The following is a 22223-nucleotide window of genomic DNA, read 5'->3' on the forward strand; positions in this document are numbered from 1 at the left end:
GGGCAGGAAGTAAATTGTGGTGGTTGTTTTAAATTTGTCGAGACAGCATAGGCTGTATTTTGAATTATAAACCAAACTTGAAAAATTGGCCTTCAGCTCAGACTATTGAAGATGACTGACCCTTTCAGGCATTTGACATTATTTGGAGTAACTGAACAAAACCCAAAACACACTTCAATTTGTAGACAGCTTTAATTGACATGGCACTGCTTAGAGTGGTTTTGATCTTTGAGGGAGCTCCAGAAAGCATTCATGAGGCACTCAGGGAAATGCATACATTCACATCTCAAACTTCACTTAGTCTGTAGTTAAAAAAAAAAAAATGCAATTTGCCAAGCCCAGAATGTAAATTCACTTTAAATGAAAACATTTTCTGTTGAGCTTTCCTTAGATCTTTATCTTTAAAACAGAACCTACTGTTTATAAATTTTTACTTTTATTCTTAATTACTTGATTTGCCACAGTTAAAATTTAATATAATCTGGAAAGACAATGGTCTCATTCTTTCAACCTTAGGTGTTACAAACCATTCCATCTGAAAGCTGTATTTTTAGAAAAATACATTTTTTTGTTTAAATGTTCAGTGTTTAAATGAACATTTAATGCTCAGGTGCACATAATCTTACATGATCGAAATAAAGTGTGTATTCTAAATTGATCCTGGCAGTTAGGTGATGGTTGAGGCTGCATCACCAATAGGAGATAGCTACAGACCTCTGATTTCCTATGGGGCTCAAGTTTTACTTTACACAACTCTGTAACATATTCAGAGTATGTTCCCTTCCATTATATTCTCAAAACAAAATTCTTAAATGGCTAGCTGATATACTATCACTGCGGTTTTGCCTTTAAAAAGCAGTGTGACACAGAAAGGTATGATTTCTTGGCTAAGAATATAGAACTATATATTGGAGTAAAAGGCAACACTAAATATTTCTAGTCTGGTTCTTATATCTTACAACATCCATATATTTTACATCTCTTATTTTATTACATAATTTAATAACTTGCTTTTGAAAAGTTTCAGACTCACTAAATAACAGCCAAATTTGCACCTATTTTATTACATGCCTCCACTAAACAACTGCGATAGAATTTCTTAAACAGTAAAAAGGGAGGTTTTCAAGGATTAGTAAGAAATATTTGGGAGTCCAAGCATCACTTGAAACCTGAGTCACAGACTCTTAGTTCTTTTTGGAAGTACTGGGTTGGCCAAAGCATTCACTTGGGTTTTTTTCAAAAAATGATATGAAAAACCCAAACAAACATTTTGGCCAACCCAATATATGTCTTCCAAAAATGTAATAGGCTTCATAACTACCTATACCAACCTTTTCATATTCCTGTAACCATACTTAGAATTCTACTTCCTTAACAGAAATACCAAAACCAATACAAATGCCAATATTGCTTTGCTTTCCTGCCTTCATGTCTCTCATAAATCAACAGTAGGCACTTTGAACACCTGGCCTTCAGTAAAAGAGCCACAACTTCTTGCTTTTGCCCAAAGTCATTTTATCTGAATTTGAACTTTTACTCAGCCCCATTGTTTTAACGTGAACTTCACCTTACGCACAATAATCCATTGAGGATAATTAAGAATAAGTGTAGAGCTGCTGCTGCTGCTAAGTCGCTTCAGTCGTGTCCAACTCTGTACGATCCCATAGATGGCAGCCCACCAGGCTCCCCATCCCTGGGATTCTCCAGGCAAGAACACTGGAGTGGGTTGCCATTTCCTTCTCCAATGCAGGAAAGTGAAAAGTGAAAGTGTAGTCTCTCAGTCATGTCTGATTCTTAGCGATCTCATGGACTGCAGCCTACCAGGCTCCTCCGTCCATGGGATTTTCCAGGCAAGAGTACTGGAGTGGGGTGCCATTGCCTTCTCCAAAGTGCAGAAACCATATTCTTAATTCTGTCTTTGACAAAAGGTTGATCTTTAATAAAACAAAGGTCACTCATAATTTTCTCAAGTGTTTCTCATATTCTCTTGCTGTTTGGATTTAGAAAGCCATTGCCTTTTTCAAGTCCCATTTCTGAAAATTTTCTTTTTATTTTCATTCTTACTTGCAAATTGGCCAGCTCTTTCAAACTTCACCTCTTAATGATGCCATGTTAGAGAGCGACAGGAAGAAACAAGCCACGTTCTTTGACTGTAGCCACCACTCCAATCTCTGCTTCCATTTTGACATGGTCTTCCTTTTCTGTGTTTAAGCTCCTACTGCCCTTCTTTTTTTCCAGTTTTGTCGAAATTTTCATAGAGATTGCATTCAATCTGCAGATAGCTTTGGGTAGTAAGAACATTTTAACATATTAATCCTTCTGATGCATGAGATATCTTCCCATTTATTTGTGTCTTTTAATTTTTTAAATCAATGTCTCATAGCTTTCCTTGTATAGACCACATCTTGGTAAAAATTTACTCCCAAATATAGTATTCTTTTTGACACTATTATAAAAAGGGTTGTTCTCTTAATTTCTTTATTGGACATTTTGTTGTTAACATACAGAAACACAACAGCTCTTGTATGTTGATTTACATCTTGCAACTTCACTTAATTCATTTATTGTAATAGTTTTTTATGGAGTTTAGGGTTTTCTTTGTGTAAGATCAACGTCATATGCAAACAGAGATGATTTTATTTCTCCCTTTCTGATTTGGATGACTTTTCTTTCTTTTCCTTGACAAACTGCTCTGGGCAGGACTTCCAGGGCTAAGTTCAATAGAAGTGGCAAGAGCGGGCACCCTTGCGTTCCTGATCTTAGAGAAATAATCTTTTTTTTTAACCATTGAATATGATGTAAGCTATACATTTGTCATGTTATAGCCTTTATTATGTTGACGTACATTTCTTCTATACCTAGTTGTTCTGAGTTTTTATCATAAAGGGGTATCATTTTCTCAAACGCTTCTTCAGCATCTCATAAGATGATCAAGTCATTTTTATTTCATTCTGTTAAGGTGGTGCTCACACTTATTGATTTGCATAAGCTGAATCATCCTTGTATCTCTGCGATAAATCCCACTTGATCATGGTGTATGCTCCTTTCAAAATACTATTAAATTTGGTTTGCAAGTATTTTGTTGAGAATTTTTGTTTCTATGTTGGAAGGGATATTGTCTTACAATTTTCTTTCATTGTAATGTCCTTATCTGGCATTAATATCAGGGTAATGCTGGCCTTGTAAAATGAGTTTTTACGTGATCCCACCACTTCAGTGATTTGAGAGAATCTGAGAAGAATTTGTGTGAATTCTTCTTTAAATGTTTAGAAGTACTTACCAGTGAAACAATCTGGTCTTGACTTTTCTTTTTGGGATATGTTTAACTGATGATTCAATCTCCTTACTCAGTTTTGGTCTGTTCAGTTTTCTATTTCTTCATGATTCAGTCTTGATAGATTATGTTTTCTAATAATGTATCCATTTCTTCTAGGCTGTTGGCATATAATTGGCCCCAGAAACTTCATGATGGCCTTTCCTGGTGGCACAGTGGTAAAGAATCTGCCTGCCAATGCAAGAGCCTCAGGAGACAAGGGTTGAATCGCTGGGTAGGGAAGATTGCCTGGAGGAGGAAATGACAACCCCCGCAACTATTCTTGCCTTGAAAATTCCATGGACACAGCAGCCTGGTGGGCTACATTCCCTGGGGTCACAAGGAGTCGGGCAGGACTGGGCACATGTGGCGTCTTATGATATGTTGTATTTCTGTCTATCCTTGTAATGTCTTCTGTTTCATTTATAACTATATTTACTGAGTACTCTCTTTTTTTCTTGGCTAGTCAAGATAAGGATTTGTCTTTTATCTTTTTTAAAATATTGATTCTTTGTTTCATTATTCTTTCATATTATTTTTTCAATCTCTATTTCATTTACGTTTGCTCTGAGCTTTTTTCTTTCAGTCAGCTAACTTGGGGTTAGTTTTGTTATTTTTCTAATTCCTTGAGGTATAAAGTTAGGTTGTTTGATATCTTTCTCTTTGCTTATCAGAGGCATTAATTGCTATAAACTTTTCTCTCAGAATTGCTTTTCTGCACCCACTGAGTTTTAATATGATGTGTTTTTAATTTCATTTGTGTGAGGATGTTTTTAGAGTTCCTGTTTGATTTCTTCTTCGACCTATTGGTTATTCAGGAGTGCATTGTTTAATTTCCACATATACGTAAATTTTCTAGGATTCTTGTTATTTATTTCTAGTTTTGTCATTATAGTCAGAAAAAGTAGTTTATTTTTCGCTTCGTATTAGGTAAAATCGATTTCATGTAATTAAGTGCTCTGATGCTGAGTACATATATACTTAAAATTATTGTATCCTTTTGATGTGTTGACACTTTTCTCATTCTATAATGATCTTTTTTTTTTGATATAGACTTTGTTAAAATTTATTTGACCAATATAGATATACCTAACTCTGCTGTTTTGTTTCTTGCATGGAACGATCTTTTACCCTTTCATTTACTTTCACCTTATGTGTGTCTTTAAGCCAAAGTGAGTCTTTAAGCAGAATATAGTTGGTTTTTTTATTATTATTATTTGTTTGTTTGTTTATATATTTAGCTACCCTATAGATACTGATTGAGAGTTTGATCTATTTACATGTAATTATTGATAGATAGGGTTTCCCCAGTGGCTCAGTGGTTAAAAAAATCTGCCTACAATTCAGGAAACACAGGGGTGATCCCAGGTTAGGAAGATCCCTTGGAGGAGGAAATGGCAACCCACTCCAGCATTCTTGCCTGGGAAATCCCATGGACAGAGGATCCTGGCAGGTATGGGGTCACACAGAGTCAGGCATGACTGAAGTAGCTGAGTGTGCACTCTGACGTTGATAGGTAAAGGCTCTCTATCACCATCTTGTTCATTTTCTGACTGTTTTATATTTCATTCTCCCTTTCTTCTCCTCTTCCTGTTTTGCTTTGTGATTTGATGATTTTCTTAGTGGTATGCTCTTTTTCTCTTTCTCTTTCTCTTGTATATCCACTATAAGTTTTTGTTTCATGGTTTACCACTAGGCTTGCAAAATTCATCACATATTTATAAGTTAAAGTTGGTAACAACTTTGGTCACATACAAGACCTCTACCCTTTTACCTCCCTTATTTTATATTTTGATATAAAATAGGTAATTTTTATATTGTATATTAACGTTATTATCAATATAGTTATTTGTAATACTTTATTCTTTCAACCTTTATTCTACAGTTAAGAGTGATTTACATGCCAAAACTACAGTAATAGAGTTCTGAGTTTGACTGTATACATACTTTTACCAGTCAGCTTTGCACTTTCAAATGTTTTTATGTTGTCGTATGTATTCATTTGTTTCCTTTAGCTCCATAATTTGTCTTTTATTTTATAATTTCTACCTTTTTGTGGAACTTCTCATTTTGTTCATGTATTGCTTTCTCCATTCTGTGGAGGTGTCTATATTCTCTCATAGCTCTTTAGCATCCTTAAAACAATTACTTTGACATCTCTGTCAGGCAATTTATAGATCTCCATTTCTTTGAAGGTGGTTACTGAAAACTATTGTTTTCTTGGCAGTTTCGCGTTTCCTTGACTTATCGTGTTCCTTGGACACTGCGCTGCTGACTTCACACTGGAAGAAGCAGTCACTTCCTCTAGTCATTACTGACTGGCTTTAGGAAAAAAATGCCTTTACATGTCAGCCCAGCTAAGGATTCTGAAGTTCTCTCAGATCTTTTCTATGGATGTGCCCATTTTCACATCTCTTGTTCCCTCTTGCAAGGGGGAATTCTGAAGAGTGCATGCCTCCTCTCAACCCGGCAAGGCCAGGTCAAGCGTCAAGAGCCTTCCACTCGGGTTCCCTAAGGCAGTTCCCTGAAATGCTCCAGCTTCTGTGTTTTCTCCCAGTCCTGCAGGGTTGGGCAGGCTTTCTGCATGTGTTCATAATTCAGCTGCAAATGCTTGCTCTGGGAGTCAGCCACGAGGCAGGAAGGGATGAGACACACGGAGCAGTTGCCCATAGGCTAGCTGGGCTCTCCACAGCAGAGGTGTCCCAAACAGCTCATAGGCTGTCTTCCTGATGGAGTCTGCAACACCTCTGCAGTCCCCCAGAGAGTTCTGGGTCCTGGTTGCTGTCTGCCCAGCCTCTCCCAACCTCTCAGCTGAGCCCATCTCTTTAGTGCTCTTGGTGGGATAAGGAAGAAGTGGGTGCCTCGGGCATGTCCTGCACCACTGGGGAGGTTAGGTGCTCATGCACTGCGTACTCATTTTTCTCTCTGGGAGATACTAGGGGCTGAGAGGTTCCCTTACCACTGAACTACCTGAGCTGTCCTAGGAGAGGGGTGACGTAGACGAAGTGAAACTATTCCTACCCCCTTCAATTGCCTTGTATGTTTTTTGCTCCAACAGTATGCTATAACTTCGCCACTGGACTTCTGGGCTCCCATAAAAGTACAATTTGTCCATGAGTGGTAGTCAAAAATGAATGTTCTATGATGGGATAACAGTGGAAAGCACCTATGCTGCCTGCTTGCTGAATTCACTAAAAAATATCCCATTAAAACATACAGAAGGCTCAAATCCACATATAGTATGGGTTGAAGAGCAATGGTTTTACAATTCAACACTATCATTAATATGACTATAACATTCTTAAGTTCTCATTTTTAATATTACATAAATATGCTGAATTATGTTTCAAAATTAAATGAACTCTCTTCATCTGCCAGTTTCTTACTCCTTATTTCTTTAAACTAAATTAAATAGAAGTACTTTGAAAGCTGTGACAGACATCACAATCAATATTTAGACATTATCCAGTTTCTATTAGGCACTGTTGTCGCATTAACAGGCAACTTCATTAGAGGCTTTGGAAATAAAATATCTGGGTTCAAACTTGCCGAGGAACCTTCTCCACAACTCAGAAATAATAATTTAAGGGAAGGTATCATACAAATAAGTGGCTGCTGAATAATAAAAGCAGATGACATTTACCTGTATAAAATCTGACATCAGGTTGGGTAAGAGGACAGAATTAAATAGTTTAGTTCATAGTAAATAATCGAAAGTCACATGATCTTTCAAAAGTAACATCTTAGTTTCCCTGCCATAATATTCACCTTCTCCAACCTTGAGATTTTTTTTTCCAAATGTCCCATTAAATCTTCACTCAATACTTGAGACAGTCTTTAAACCTATTTGATTTAATTCTAACAGAAATTACTCTAACATTTCTCTCTAACATTTTACTGGAATAACTTATTTTAAAAAATACAGACACCTGTGGAAACCTTGTACAGTACAGAAGTATACTGTACTATACTGTACAGAAGTACATTTCTTGATAGTTTGTAAAATAATGAATCACTAGCACATTTAAAAGTTTAAATCTTAAAGAACCATCAGAAAGAAAAATATTTAGCACCAAAATAAGCATTCATTAGGGAAGTGTCCCCAAAAATAAAAAAGCAGCATGTATTCTACTTCTATTAGAAGTTTTTTATTAAGTAATTTGCATAAAGTTGGGGGAATAACTCTTCTTCTAATAATATTGCATTCTTATTTACATATTTTAAATGATTAATTTAGATTAATTACTTTTTTCCTATTCTGTTTTAGTTATTGGAATTTGTATCTTACAATGGATAAATAACTAATTTTTATTTTAAACTTTATAGATTCAAAAATACTTGAAACTGTCAAATAAATTAAAAAGCAATATTGTGCAATAGCGTTAAATGTTTAAAATATTTTAAAATATCAGATTTTATAGAAAAAAAAACAAAGTAATACAAAGTAATCTATTGAGGCAGGAGAAAATTAGGAGGAAGGGGAGGAGAAAAGAGATAGGAGTATATAGAGAAGGGAGTATGAAGGACAGTAGGTGAGAAAGAAGAGAGGAGGAAAAGAGGAGCAAGTAAATAGGACAGATGGCAGGGAGGAAGAAGACAAGAGAGAAAAGACTGTTAGTGCTGACCTACACACTTACTCAAGATTTTTTTTTAATTTATTTATTTATTATTACTATTATTTTCTTTTACTGTTTATAATATTGTATTGGTTTTGCCATACATCAACATGAATTTGCCACGGGTGTACACATGTTCCCCATCCTGAACCCCCCTCCCACCTCCCTTCCCATACCATCTCTCTGGGTCCTCTGGGTCATCCCAGTGCACCAGCCCCAAGCATCCTGTATCCTGAATCGAACCTGGACTGGTGATTTGTTTCGTATATGATGTTATACATGTTTCAATGTCATTCTCCCAAATCATCCCACTCTCTCCCTCTCCCACAGGGTCCAAAAGACTGTTATATACATCTGTGTTTCTTTTGCTGTCTCGCATACAGGGTTATCGTTACCATCTTTCTAAATTCCATATATATGCATTAGTATACTGTATTGGTGTTCTTCTTTCTGGCTTACTTTGGGGACTTCTGTGGTGGTTCAGTGGCTAAGGCTCCGTGCTCCCAATGCAGGGGTCCTGGGTTCAATCTCCTGTCAGGGAACTAGATTCCACATGCCCCAACTAAGAGTTCACATACTCTCACCAACAGTTCATATGCCACAATTAAGACCAAGCACAAATAAATAAATAAATAGATATTTTTAAAAAGATATCATTACACTTTAAAAATGTGTCACTGACTCTGATGTCTATCAAAGAAAATTATAATCCTCTTAATATAAAATTAATAGTATTGTGTGACTCTTTCTTTCCCATTTTCTAGACTCAACTCAGCACTGGCCAATATAAACCATCCACACTAATGTAAGCAAATTAGTTCTAATTGATGACTACACCAACCTTTCTCATACCACTGGGCACACACTCTTTGGTCTTGCCCTTTTCTCCCTACCTCTTCGTTTTCCAGGCTCCCTTCTCTAGTCTTCACTAGTTCTACAAGCATTCCTCAGTGACATCTCTAATATTGATTTTTCCCTTAGGTGTTCCCTGATAGATCCTGCTCTTCAGAAAAGGCTACGTCCCAAGACTTCCAGTGGTTAAGACTCCACACTTCCACTGCAGGGGGCTCAGGTTTGATCCCCGGTTAGGGAACTAAGATCCTACAGGCAATGCAGCCAAAAAACTTAAAAATAAAATTAAAATACTATATTTTTAAAAATGTCATGTACCCTCTATTCCAGCACCTAACATGAGTGTACTGTGCTGTACACAAATATGAACTTCATGAGTACTGGAACTAACCATCACCATGTCCTCAGTGATGAGTTCACTACTAAATTCTTAGAAAGCAATAAATGTTTACTATCATGACAATTAGTAGATGTTAATTACTATGAGACTGAGTGACTGAAGAAATCTCATTGTGAATTAAATTACCTTTAAAGAAAGTCATATAAATTAATTATGTAATTCATTTATATTGGTCAAATTTGCTTGATAGTTTCCAACACTGTCTTATAGTTTGTTGATTGTAGTCCTAGACTGGCATTTAATTATTGCAAAGTGAACTTTTCATGAATTAGCCAGAATGCCATGCATAAGAAGTCTACAGAGGGTTCACAAAGTTCAAAAACATGCCAATTCTGTACAAAATAAGGTCTGTTGCGCTCAGGGTACTCTTGCTGCTGAGTATGCAAGAGCATTTGGTAATTAATCTGAGCTTTGGGGAATTTTAAATGTTGGCAAACATGTTTTAAATTTTAAATCTGTTGTTTGAAGGAATGTTCCTGAGTAGAGGTTATACTGTAGGAAATAAAAGATGTTTGAGTTTAACTTGTGCATTTTATTTGGATAAATGAGCAAAACAAAATTTGTGGAGATAGAGTGTGATTTCAAATAAAGCTTATTGATAGTTCCAGTGAATATAATATAAAACATTTCTATACACTGATCTGATTATGCATGAGTTAGCTAATAGCTATGAATTCGTTTTTAAATTTCTTATATATTATTTGGTTTTATCATATTAACCTGGGATTCAGTGTAAGTAAAATAGCTATTTGCCATCATCTGTGTTAGAAATGCTTGTTTATTTGTGGATATTGATTGGGAAGCTAGGACCAAGAGAACCAAACTAAAACTCTACAAGACAGGAGGCAATATGCAAAATACACAGTAAATATAAGTGAGATGTAATGTATTCAACCAGGTATTTCAAACCCAGGAAGCTGGAAAAGACCTGTAGGAATTTCAGCAAACACAGCACAACTGATTTTAGAAGAATGAGCAAAGTATAAATTAGACTAAGTCCTTAAATATGTATGGCTTGGGTGAAAGACATCTAAAATTGTGCTCACTGATAATAAATATTTGAGAAGCATAAACATCAATAAGAAAAGAAAAAAACTGGCCATAAAATTCAGCTGAAAACATTTAGAAATAAAACAACCTTAACAAAACCTGGGCCAAACACAATTGTTTAATATAACTAACAAAAATCTTGGAGAATATTACAAATCAAATACTAAAAAGATTAATATGTAATCAAAAAATCATAGGACTTCCCTGATGGCTCAGCAGTAAAGAATTGCCTGCCAGTACAGGAGACACGGGTTCGAGCCCTGGTTTGAGAAGATTCCACATGCCTGGGAGCAGCTAAGCGCATTCACCGCAACTACAGAGCCTGCACTCTCAAGCCCTAGAGCGCAACTACCAAGCCTGTGCGCTGCAGCTGCTGAGGCCGGATCGCCCCAGAGCCCATGTGCGGCAGCAAGAGAAGCCACTGCGATGAGAAGCCTGCCCTGCACTGAAGAATAGTAGCCCCGGCTCACGGCAACTAGAGAAAGCCCATGAGAGCAAGGAAAACCCAGCACAGTCTAAATAAAGAAATAAGAAAAAGCATAGGTGCTTATTTTTGGATGGGACTCTGAAGGTAGCTAATGCTTATTATGTTTGCACTCATAGCTTGAAGGCCTCCAAAGATAAAAAGATAATCTACAAACTGAACTCATATGGGCGGGGAACAGTCTCTGATTACTATTGCCACTAATTTATTGCTAGCAATAACGTATTACAATAGACATATAAATAAATGGCTACAATATAATGAGATCTCCTCCAGCACTTCAGGACACAAGACTTCTTCACCAGCACCAGGGCACTAGATCACTCTGTATCTGCCAGAAACACATGCCAGGAAAATTGAGTGTCCTTTGTCTCTTCACAAAAATAGCCCCGTTTTTATTTCTGTCATAGCATTTTCACACTATTTTCTAATTTTTTATTGCCTTCTTAGTCCCCTCTGAACTTAAGCTGTTTGAACATTTCAGTTTCATCATTTTATTTATAGTATCTACTACAAAGCTTGGCAAACCATTAATTATTCAACAAATGTTTTTAACCACAAATATGGGAGTTTGGGAAGCTGAGCTCATTGGAAATTATATTATTCAGGAAAAATATTAAGGAAATATTAGGGCTTGCAGAGATTCACAGGCATAGTAAGACTTGGAACACTTAGAAGTAGATGAGGACAGTCCACATGAAGAAATCATAATAAAAAAGTGATCAAATGTCTCTGGATTTTGTATGGCATTCTCTGTCTTTAGCTACCATTAGCATGGATAACTAAACTTCAGATGTTCCATTAATCTTTTCTTAAAAATGGCTGGTACTGCTGTTAGGTCACTTCAGTCATGTCTGACCCCGTAGACGGCAGCCCACCAGGCTCCTCTGTCCCTGGGATTCTCCAGGCAAGAATACTGGAGTGGGTTGCCATTTCCTTCTCCATTCTTAAAAACTACTTATGTATTTATATTGACATATGGTTGATTTACGGGCTTCCTCAGTGGCTCAGGGGTAAATAATCCAACTGCAAAGCAGGAGCCTGAGAAGATGTGTGTTCAATCCCTGGGGTGGGAAGAGCCCCTGGAGCAGGGCGTGGCAACCCACTCCAGTCTTCTTGCTTGGAAAATCCCATGGACCGAGGAGTCTGGTGGGCTACAGTCCATAGGGTTGCAAAGAGTCAGATAAGCTGAAATGACTTAGCACACATGCACAGCTGATTTATAATGTTGTGTTAGTTTCAGTGGTACAGCAGTGATTCCGTTATGTGTGTATATATATATATTTTTTTCATATCAGATCTTTTGCCTTATAGGTTATAATGAAATATTGAGTATAGTTCTTTGTTCTCTTCAATAGGTCCTTGACTATTTTATATATTTGTTTAGCTGTTAAGTTGCTAAGTCATGTTCAACTGTTTTGTGACCTCCAGGCTCGTATATCCATAGGATTTCCCAGGCAAGAACACTGGAGTGGGTTGCCATTTTCTTCTCCAATTTTATATATATATATAAGTATATATACATATATTAATCCCAGACTCCAAACTTATCCCTCCCTACTCCTTCCCCTTCAGCATCCATAAGTTTTCCACTTCTGCGGGTCTCCTTCTGTTTTGCATATAAGTTAATTTGCATCATCTTTTGAAGATTTATATCCTATATGTGATATCATATGGTAGTTGTCTTTCTCTGGCTAACTTCGCTTAGGATGATAATCTCTAGGTCTAATCATTCTGCTGAAAATTATTTCATTTTCTATGTTTGAGTAATATTCCACTGTATAAGTATGCTACATCTGCTTTGTCTATTCATCTGTTGGACATTTAGGTGCTTCCATATCTTGGCTATTGTAAACGGTGCTGCAATGAATGTTGGGGTACCTGTATCCTTTGGAACATTTTTCTCTGGATATATGCCCAGGAGGTGGATTTCAGGATCATATGGAATCTCTCTTTTTAGTTTTTTAAGGACTCTCTGTACTGTTCTCCATAGTGGCTGTGCCAATTTACATTCCCACAGTGTAGGAGGGTTCCCTTTTCTCCACACCCTCTCCAGTATTTATTGTTTGTAGACTTTTGATGCTAGTCACTCTGACTAGTGTAAGGTGATATCTCACTGTAGTCTTGATTTGCATTTGTCTAATAATTTACAAAATTGAGCCTCTTTTCATATGTCTTTTGGCTATCTATTTGTCTTCACTAATCATTAAATTATAACATAAGCAAAGTTCTTTCTGAGGATTTAGAAAGCTTTGCTTTTATAAAACTGTGAACAACAGAATAAGCACCATTATAAATGAAAATTTGACAAGTTATTTTTCATGTCCTTCCCTACAGTCCCCTCTATTAAAATATGAATAGGAAAGATTAACATCTGTAGCTAATAATTTATGCTAATACTATTTAGCTAATAACTTACTATTTAACTATTGTATATAATAACCTCCTCACCCTTACACACATATAAGGAAGAAGGAGAGGAGGAGACGGAGGTAAGGGAAAAGAAAAGTCATAAGGTCAATCTAAAAGGATGTCCACTCAGAGGACCTCAGGTAGGAATCTCTCATGGGTCCTGGGTATCAAACTTATTCCTGAGCTTCCAAGAAACATTCTTATCGGATGGCTTTCTGAGTAGTCTACCTGCACACTGCTCCCTCACGTACATTTGTTGAAGTCAATGCATTCTCCACAATTTCCCACTAAGAATAAAGACATAAATGTTATGACAGCAGAATGCACATTGAGGAGTGTAAGTATATATAAGAAGATATATAAATCGGAACAGGTGAGGGGGAGATGAAAGAAATCAGGTCAATAATTTTTAATAACTACTGGCAATCACCCTGATGCATGTTTGGGATCAGTAAAGAAAAAATTTGTAGTATTCAGAGCTAGTCAAGACGAAATAGTTTCAGAAAGTAATGAACTCCGATGGCGGGAAATGTTCAAGCAGAAGCTAAGTGACCATCTGTCAGGAATGTTGTAGAAGGGAGACTTCCATTGAGTGGGAGGTTGTGCTAAATTATCTAGAGCTATTTCCAACCCTTGAGATTCTGTAATTCAATGAAGTAGAGCTTGAAGAAAACCCCAAAGAACTATTAAATAACTCTGTGTACTCAAACATATATATCAGCAGTTAATTTCAAACCAACCGTTAACTTCATTTAAGTATTTAATTTGTCTCAGAAATTTGAAGAAAATGGTCATAAAAAAGGAAACAGAAAAATCTCTTACCTGCATGGATGATCTATTTAATGGGTTTTAAATTATTCTCTTTAGATGTCTTGGGAACAGAGAGAAACCTTGGAGCTTTTTCAGAGGTAACCTCGAGGTAGGAAGTGTTGAAGGGCAGAAAAGGGAAGCTACATAGGTGAGGTTTCAGATCCACTATAACCAGGGCAGTTCAGCCATCATCTCTATTTTATATACTGAAATTCTGAAAAATATATTATTTGAACGAGGCAACTCATGGCTTAGGAATTTTGATTATAACTAACCTAGTTCAGGAGAAGGCAATGGCACCCCACTCCAGTACTCTTGCTTGGAAAATCCCATGGATGGAGGAGCCTGGTAGGCTGCAGTTCATGGGGTCGCGAACAGTCGGACTCGACTGAGTGACTTCACTTTCACTTTCCACTTTCATGCATTGGAGAAGGAAATGGCAACCCACTCCAGTGTTCTTGCCTGGAGAATCCCAGGGATGGGGGAGCCTGGTGGGCTACCGTCTGTGGGGTCGCAAAGAGTCAGACACGACTGAAGCGACTTAGCAGCGGTAGCAGCAGCAACCTAGTTCATGCAAGAATAATACAATCTCTGGTTCAGTTCAGTTCAGTTCAGTTGCTCAGTCATGTCTGACTATTTGCAACCCCATGAATCGCAGCACGCCAGGCCTCCCTGTCCATCACCAACTCCCAGAGTTCACTCAAACTCACATCCATCGAGTCAGTGATGCCATCCAGCCATCTCATCCTCTGTCGTCCCTTTCTCCTCCTGCCCCCAGTCCCTCCCAGCATCAGAGTCTTTTCCAATGAGTCAACTCTTCGCATGAGGTGGCCAAAGTACTGGAGTTTCAGCTTCAGCACCATTGCCTCCAAAGAAATCCCAGGGCTGATCTCCTTCAGAATGGACTGATTGGATCTCCTTGCAGTCCAAGGGACTCTCAAGAGTCTTCTCCAACACCGCAGTTCAAATACATCAATTCTTTGGCACTCAGCTTTCTTCACAGTCCAACTCTCACATCTATACATGACCACTGGAAAAACCGCAGCCTTGACTAGACAGACCTTTGTTGGCAAAGTAATGTCTTTGCTTTTCAACATGCTATCTAGGTTGGTCATAACTTTTCTTCAGCATTAAGAACAATATCAGGTAACAGAATACTGCAGATCCATTATGAAAGTTTTAAGACAGCAGTTTTTCCTTGGGGGAGAGAATGTAAATATACTATTATTAATAATTGCCTATTTCAAATAATCACATTTTTGTCCACTAGAACATATGGTTCATGGGTATTAGAGAATATTAACAATTATGTACTTTGATATATTCCATGAATCTAGAAAAATATGGTAGAGAGTCAGAGATAATTAAAGTTTATTGAACTAAATAATAGAAATATAAAAGTTTTCCAGTTTAGTCTAATTTAAAAAATATTACATTGACAGTTCTGCTTTTATCTGGGATGAAGAAGTTTACACACATACACACACACACAAATCACTTGTCTTAATTCTGAGAACACTTTAGATAAAATCAAATACTATATATTTCTTTAAAGCACAGAAGAACAGAGGGTACAAAAAACTCCAGAGATGGATAAATTCTTTCTTAAAAGTAGTCACTTTTTGTTGTTGTTCAGTTGCTATGTGGCGTCTGACTCTTTGAGACCCCAGGCAGCATGCCAGGCTTCCTTGTCCTTCACCATCTCCCAGAGTTTGCTCAAACTCATGTCCGTCAAGTTGTTGATGCCATCTAACCATCTCATCCTCTGTCATCCCCTTCTTCTCCTGCCTTCAGTCTTTCCCAGCAACCGGGTCTTTTCCAATGAGTTGGCTCTTTGCAACCAGTGGCCAAAGTATTGGAGCTTCAGGTTCACCATAAGTCCTTTCAATGAATATGCAGAGCTGATTTCCTTTAGGATTGACTGATTTGATCTCCCTGCTGTCCAATGGACTCTTAAGACTCTTCTCCAACACCCCAGTTAGAAAGCATCAGTTCTTCAGCGTTCAGCCTTTTTTATGGTACAACTCTCACAACCACACATGACTACTGGAAAAAATCATAGCTTTGATTATACAGACCTTTGTTGGCAAATTGATATCTCTGCTTTCTGATATGCTGTCTGTGTTTGTCATGGCTCTCCTCCCCACCCCCCAACCCCGCTAAGGAGCAAGTGTTATTTAATTTCATAACTGCAGTCACTATCCACAGTGATTTTGGAGCCCAAGAAAGCCTGTCACTCTTTCCATGTTTTCCCCATTTATTTGCCATGAAGTGATGGAACTGGATGTCATGATCTTCACTTTTTGAGTGTTGAGTTTTAAGCCAGCTTTTTCACTCTCCTCTTTCACCTTCATCTCTTGAGTTCCTCTTCGTTTTCAGGCATTAAATTGGTATCATCTGCATATCTGAGGTTGCTGATATTTCTGCTGGAAATTTTGAATCCACCTTGTGAGTCATCCAGCCTGGAATTTTACATGCTGTAAGGAGCCTGGCAGTCTACAGTCCATGGGGTTGCAAAGAGTGAGACATGACTGAGCAACTAAGCATATACACATACTGTGCACATAGGTTAAATAAAAAGGGTGAGAATATACAATCTTGACCTAATCCCTTCCCAATCTAGAACCAGTCCATTGTTGCATGTCCGGTTCTAACTGTTGCTTCTTGACCTGTATACAGATTTCTAAGGAGGCAGGTAAGGTGGTCTGGTATTCTCATCTCTAAGAATTTTCCACAGTTTGTTGTGATCCACAAAGTCAAAAGCTTCAGCATAGGCAATGAAACAGAAGTAGATTTTTTTTTGGAACTCTTGGTTTCTCAATGATCCAACGGATGTTGGCAATTTGATCTCTGGTTCCTCTGCCTTTTCTAAATCCAGCTTGAACATCTGGAAGTTCTCAGTTCACATACTGCCAAAGCCTAGCTTGAAGAATTTTGAGCATAATCTCACTACCATGTGAAATGAATGAAACTGTAAAGTAGTTTGAGCGTTCTTTGGCATTGCCTTTCTTTGGAGTTGGAATGAAAACTGACCTTTTCAAGTCCTGGGCCACTGCTGAGTTTTTCAAACTTGCTGGCATATTGCGTGTAGCACTTTAACAGCCTCATCTTTTGGATCTGATATAGCTCAGCTGGAATTCCATAATATACACTAGCTTTGCTTGTAGTGATGTTTCCTAAGGCCCACTTGACTTCACATTCCAGGATGTCTGGCTCTAGGTGAGTGACCACACCACTGTGGTTATCTGGGTCGTGAAGACCTTTATTGTACAGTTCTTCTGTGTATTCTTGCCATCTCTTCTAGTAATTCTAGTAAAAAGTATGCTTTTACTTGAATATATATAATAGCAAATAAACTTTTTATCTTGTTTCATCTAAAATATTTTTTATCTTCAGTTTCTCATGAGCATAGTTTAGTCAAAAGAGAATCTGTTCTCCAGCTATTTCCTAGTTGCCAAATTTTGCTAAGGTATCATTTCACCATCATTCCTTGACATGTAAAAGAAGCTCTGGTTTTTTCATCAATTTAATTTCATCTCACAAATTTGTAATGAGAACCTCTCTATGCAGTTAATTTACTAGGACTAAAAGAAAACCAAATTAAATACATCACCTCTACCCCCAAGGAAACTCTGAACCTAACAGAAAATACAGTGTGTAAACATAATTAGGCTACAGCGCCATACATTAAATAATGAAAACATTGTTACTGAGTAAAACAGTGACACAAAAATGGAGTTATCAATGGCACACTGGTGAAATAGGAAAGAAATCACAAAGGAAAAGCTCAAATTGAGACAATAAACATGAGTAAAATTTTGCCAAGTGAGAGAAGAGGAAAATTACATTCCAGGAAAAGCTATAGGATGAGAGAAAGGATGAATGTCAAGTAACTTGAAGACATAATACATTTTACACAGTAGTGAACAATGAGACGAGAAAAAAACAAGAAGGTCAGCAAGGGTTATATCTTACAAGGTATTAACCATACAAAACAATTTAAAAAGAAGTTTTTCCAGTAGTGGTTCCCAAACCTGGCTGCTCATCAAAATCGTTACATATATATAGAATGCTGAGTCTAATCTCCAAACTTACTGAATCAGAATCACTTTGGGGTAAATAGTTTGGACAGGTTTTTAGGTAACTATGATATAATTATATCAGGCTTCAGATAGGAAGAACCTTAAATAGATGTAGCATCTTATATAGTAAGTAGTCTCAAGATAGGACAGTTCCATTGTTGGAATAAGTTAGTAGCCCAGTGATGGCAACAAGGATTCAGATTCTGTTTTTCTGCATTACACTCTGCAGTGTGTCAGCTACTTCACCTCTTGGTTCTGAGGTGGGTTCAGTAGCCTTGGGGTTTATATTCTCATACAACAATATCAACATCTGCAGTGATTTTGGAGCCCCCAAATCAAAGTCTGTCAGTGTTTTCATTTTTTCCCCATCTATTTGCCATGAAGTGATGGGACCGGATGCCATAATCTTAGTTTTTTGAATATTGAGTTTTAAGCCAACTTTTTCACTCTCCTCTTTCAATTTCATCAGGAGGCTCTTTAGCTCTTCTTCAATTTCTGCCATAAGGGTGGTGTCATTTGCATATCTGAGGTTATTGATGTTTCTCACGGCAATCTTGATTCTAGCTTGTGTTTCATCCAGCCCAGCATTTTGCATGATATATTCTGCATGTAAGTTAAATAAGTAGGGTGATGATACACAGCCTTAGTCAGTCCACAGCCTTAATTTAATCATTTCCCAATTTGGAAGCAGTCTGTTGTCCCATGTCCAGTTCTAACTGTTTCTTCTTGATCTGCATACAGATTTCTCAGGAGGCAGGTCAGGTGGTCTGGTATTCCTGTCTCTTTAAGTATTTTCCACAGTTTCTTGTGATCCACACAGTCAAAGCTTTGTTGTAGGCAATAAAGCAGAAGTAGATGTTTTTTTTCCGGAACTCTCTTGCTTTCTCAATGATTCAACATATGTTGGCAATTTGATCTCTAGTTCCTCTGCCTTTTCTAAATCCAGCTTGAACATCTGGAAGTTCTCAGTCCATGTACTGTTGAAGCCTGTCTTGGAAAATTTGGATCATTACTTTGCTAGAGTATGAGATGAGCACAACTTTCCAGTAGTTTGAACATTCTTTGGCATTGCCTTTCTTTGGGATTGAAGTGAAAACTGACCTTTTCCAGTCCTGTGGCCACTGCTGAGTTTTCCAGATTTGCTGGCATATTGAGTGCAGCACTTTCATAGCATCATCTTTTAGGATTTGAAATAGCTCAACTGGAATTCCATCACTTCCGCTAGCTTTGTTTGTATTAATGCTTTCTAAGGCCTACTTGACTGCATTCCAGGACGTCTGGCTCTAGGTGAGTGATCACTCCATCGTGATTATCTGGGTCGTGAAGATCATTTTTGCATAGGTCTTCTTGTGTATTCTTGCCACCTCTTCTTAATATCTTCTGCTTCTGTTAGGTCCATACCATTTCTGTCCTTTATTGTGCCCATCTTTTCATAAAATGTTCCTATGGTATCTCTAATTTACTTCCTCATGTTTCATTATCCAAGACGTCCTTGTATAGCCCCTCAAAACCAGCCGCTGTCAAGGGCTGTGGATTTACCATGACAGCTAACCAGTATTCATCTCTTGTTTCTGAGAACAGGCATGGACTTCCGTGAAATACCTAAACACACAATATCTGATACAATAAATGAATAAAATCAGGGTTCTGATATAATAAAAATAGGCCATATTCCTTTTGGGGAATCAACAGTATATATATACCACAAAGAAGGTCATTGAACTAATACTTTGGAAGCATGGCCTAAGTAACATTATTGGTGTAAATTAGATAAACATGACTAGATTGGCATTTTGAAAAAAAAAAAACAGTGGGAATTTGGAGAATGATTCAAAGAGAAGTCAGATCCTTTCTAAATTTTTAAATGAAGATTACTTACAAGAACATTTTAGTAGGCTAATAAAAAAAGTTGGTAATGTCTTTACCTACAAAAGTAATATTGGTGATGAACAGGAGCTGCATAAGAAAACCATTATTTCAGAGTACAACCAGCAATGCTTATGATCCCTGTGAACTTTTGTGGTAATAGGGGGAAAGAATTGAGCATTTTTACCAGGTTCCTCACTGGTTATATAGTACAAGTATTAACCAAATGATTACAAATATGTTGTAAAGTGAAATTCATTTTAATAAGGGTATAATCGTAAGGCCAAATGCTGTGAGGAGGTCAAGTAACATAAGGATCAAGAAGTGGCTATGAGCAAATCACTACTGACACTGCAAAAGCCATTTTAATGCAGTAATAAAATCAGAAATTACAGTCATTGAAATGGACACTGAAGAGTGCAGATGATGAGATAGATACTCTTTTGAAGTACTTGATCTTGGCGAAAAAGGGAGCAATAGGTTGATCATTTAAGCTGGTCAGCTCTAAGGAGGGCTGAGTGTGGATGGTAGCTACTTGAAAAGTCAACAAGTAGAGAAAGCTTTAAAATGGAGAGACTAAATAATTCATGGAATAAAAATCTGAGAATATAGATGGGCATATGAATTAAAATGTAAACAGAGATTTTTCTTTTACAACAAAAGTGCTCTTTTTCACCAAAGTTTAATAGAGGAGTTATAGATGGCACACTTATATTGATAGATATATTTGGTGGCTGAAGGACATTAGGGTGATTGGAGAAGGTCTTTATGGGGTCCAAGAACACATATTGCTAAAGAGAACAGTTTGAATAGGGACCATGAGAGAAAAGATTAAAGTTGGAAAAATAAAGTTCTCCATGGACAATAGGAGAGCAACCTGGCCACAAAATTATGAAGGCTGTTGAGTGGGCCTGTATCTAGATGAGACTGGAAACCACAGTTTATTAATATTATAGATAGGTAGATAGATAGGCAGACAGAAAGGAAGGTAGATCTCCACCAATTTTATGAATGTTCTCAAAAATTTTAGGGAAATTTAAATAATGTAGCAGAGGGTAGTTACTAGATTGAAAATGTCCAATTTGGATAAAATGGGAAAGCCAGGAATTGAGAGTATTTTTGAGGGCTTGGGGGGAAATTCATAGCAGAATAAGAAAGAAAATGGTATCTGGAAGGAATTGGAGGCCTATTTTTTTAAGAACCTGGAAAACTAGAAGTGGCTGAAGAATAAGTTCAGATAAGCAGGAAAGTGAATAATCAAGAGTAACATGAAGCTTACATTTATAAATTACCCCTCTCCCTTTAAAACATGCTTCTCCTTATTCATGTACCAAGGGCTTTGCTAGCCACTGGGGCTGATCTGACAAAATTTCATTGGCCCAGAGAAGCTTTATTTAAAAAAAAAAAAATTGTATTGAAGTATAGTAGATTGACAAGGTTGTGTTAGTTTTAGGTGTACAGCAAAGTGAATCTGTTAAAAATACACATGTAGGCATTCTTTCTAAGATTCTCTTCCCATATAGGCCACGGCGGAGCACTGAGTAGACCTCCCTGCGCTATACAGTGGGTCCTTATTAGTTATCGCTTTTATATAGAGTAGTGTATGCATCAAATGCTACTTTTAGACTGTAATGCTCTTTGCAGTAGAACGTGGCCTTTCAAAGCTATAATTCCAGGCAGCAACTGATGTGGAGATTTCAAGCCTAGTGTAGCAGAGACAATCTGGGCAGAAGGCCAGAATACTAGCCCACACTGAGGACCATCTGCTAAGGCATAACTCCCCTCTGTATCCCCTTCCTCCTTAGGAAGGAGAGGAACAGACAGTCTTTGCTCAACAGGCTACTTAATTGAAAGGAACAGTGCTACATGAGAAGAAAATGAAGATTAAGCTTTGACTTTTAACAAAAGTTAGGAATTTTTAAAAACAACCAAGAAGTCCATATGGTACCATACAGCAGAAAATCTTTCCTATGGGTTTAGAAAAATCATAATGAGGTTAAATTTTGTCACCGTCAGCAGAGTTATTCCATTTCCAACCTGGGGTCCAGATGCCATAAATGGAATGTTATCTGCGTATTATCCAATCTTCTAATGGATTTTACTTGCCTTGGGAGATAATGATTTTCCAGGAGTCACCCAAGTGGATGCTATTCTGATTAGAGCTTATTCCTGCACATCCAGATTCATTCATATTTCCCAAGTACACATATTTCCTTGGAATCAATGTGTTTTCATAGTCATCATGCTCTGGTACCTGAAGAAAGATGAATATATTTATGAATGATCTAAGTGAACTCTGAACAAGTTGAAATATAAAACACAAAAAGCGAACAAAAAC

The sequence above is a fragment of the Capra hircus genome, chromosome 16, assembly GCF_001704415.2.
Source record: "Capra hircus breed San Clemente chromosome 16, ASM170441v1, whole genome shotgun sequence".
Lineage (NCBI taxonomy): Eukaryota > Metazoa > Chordata > Mammalia > Artiodactyla > Bovidae > Capra > Capra hircus.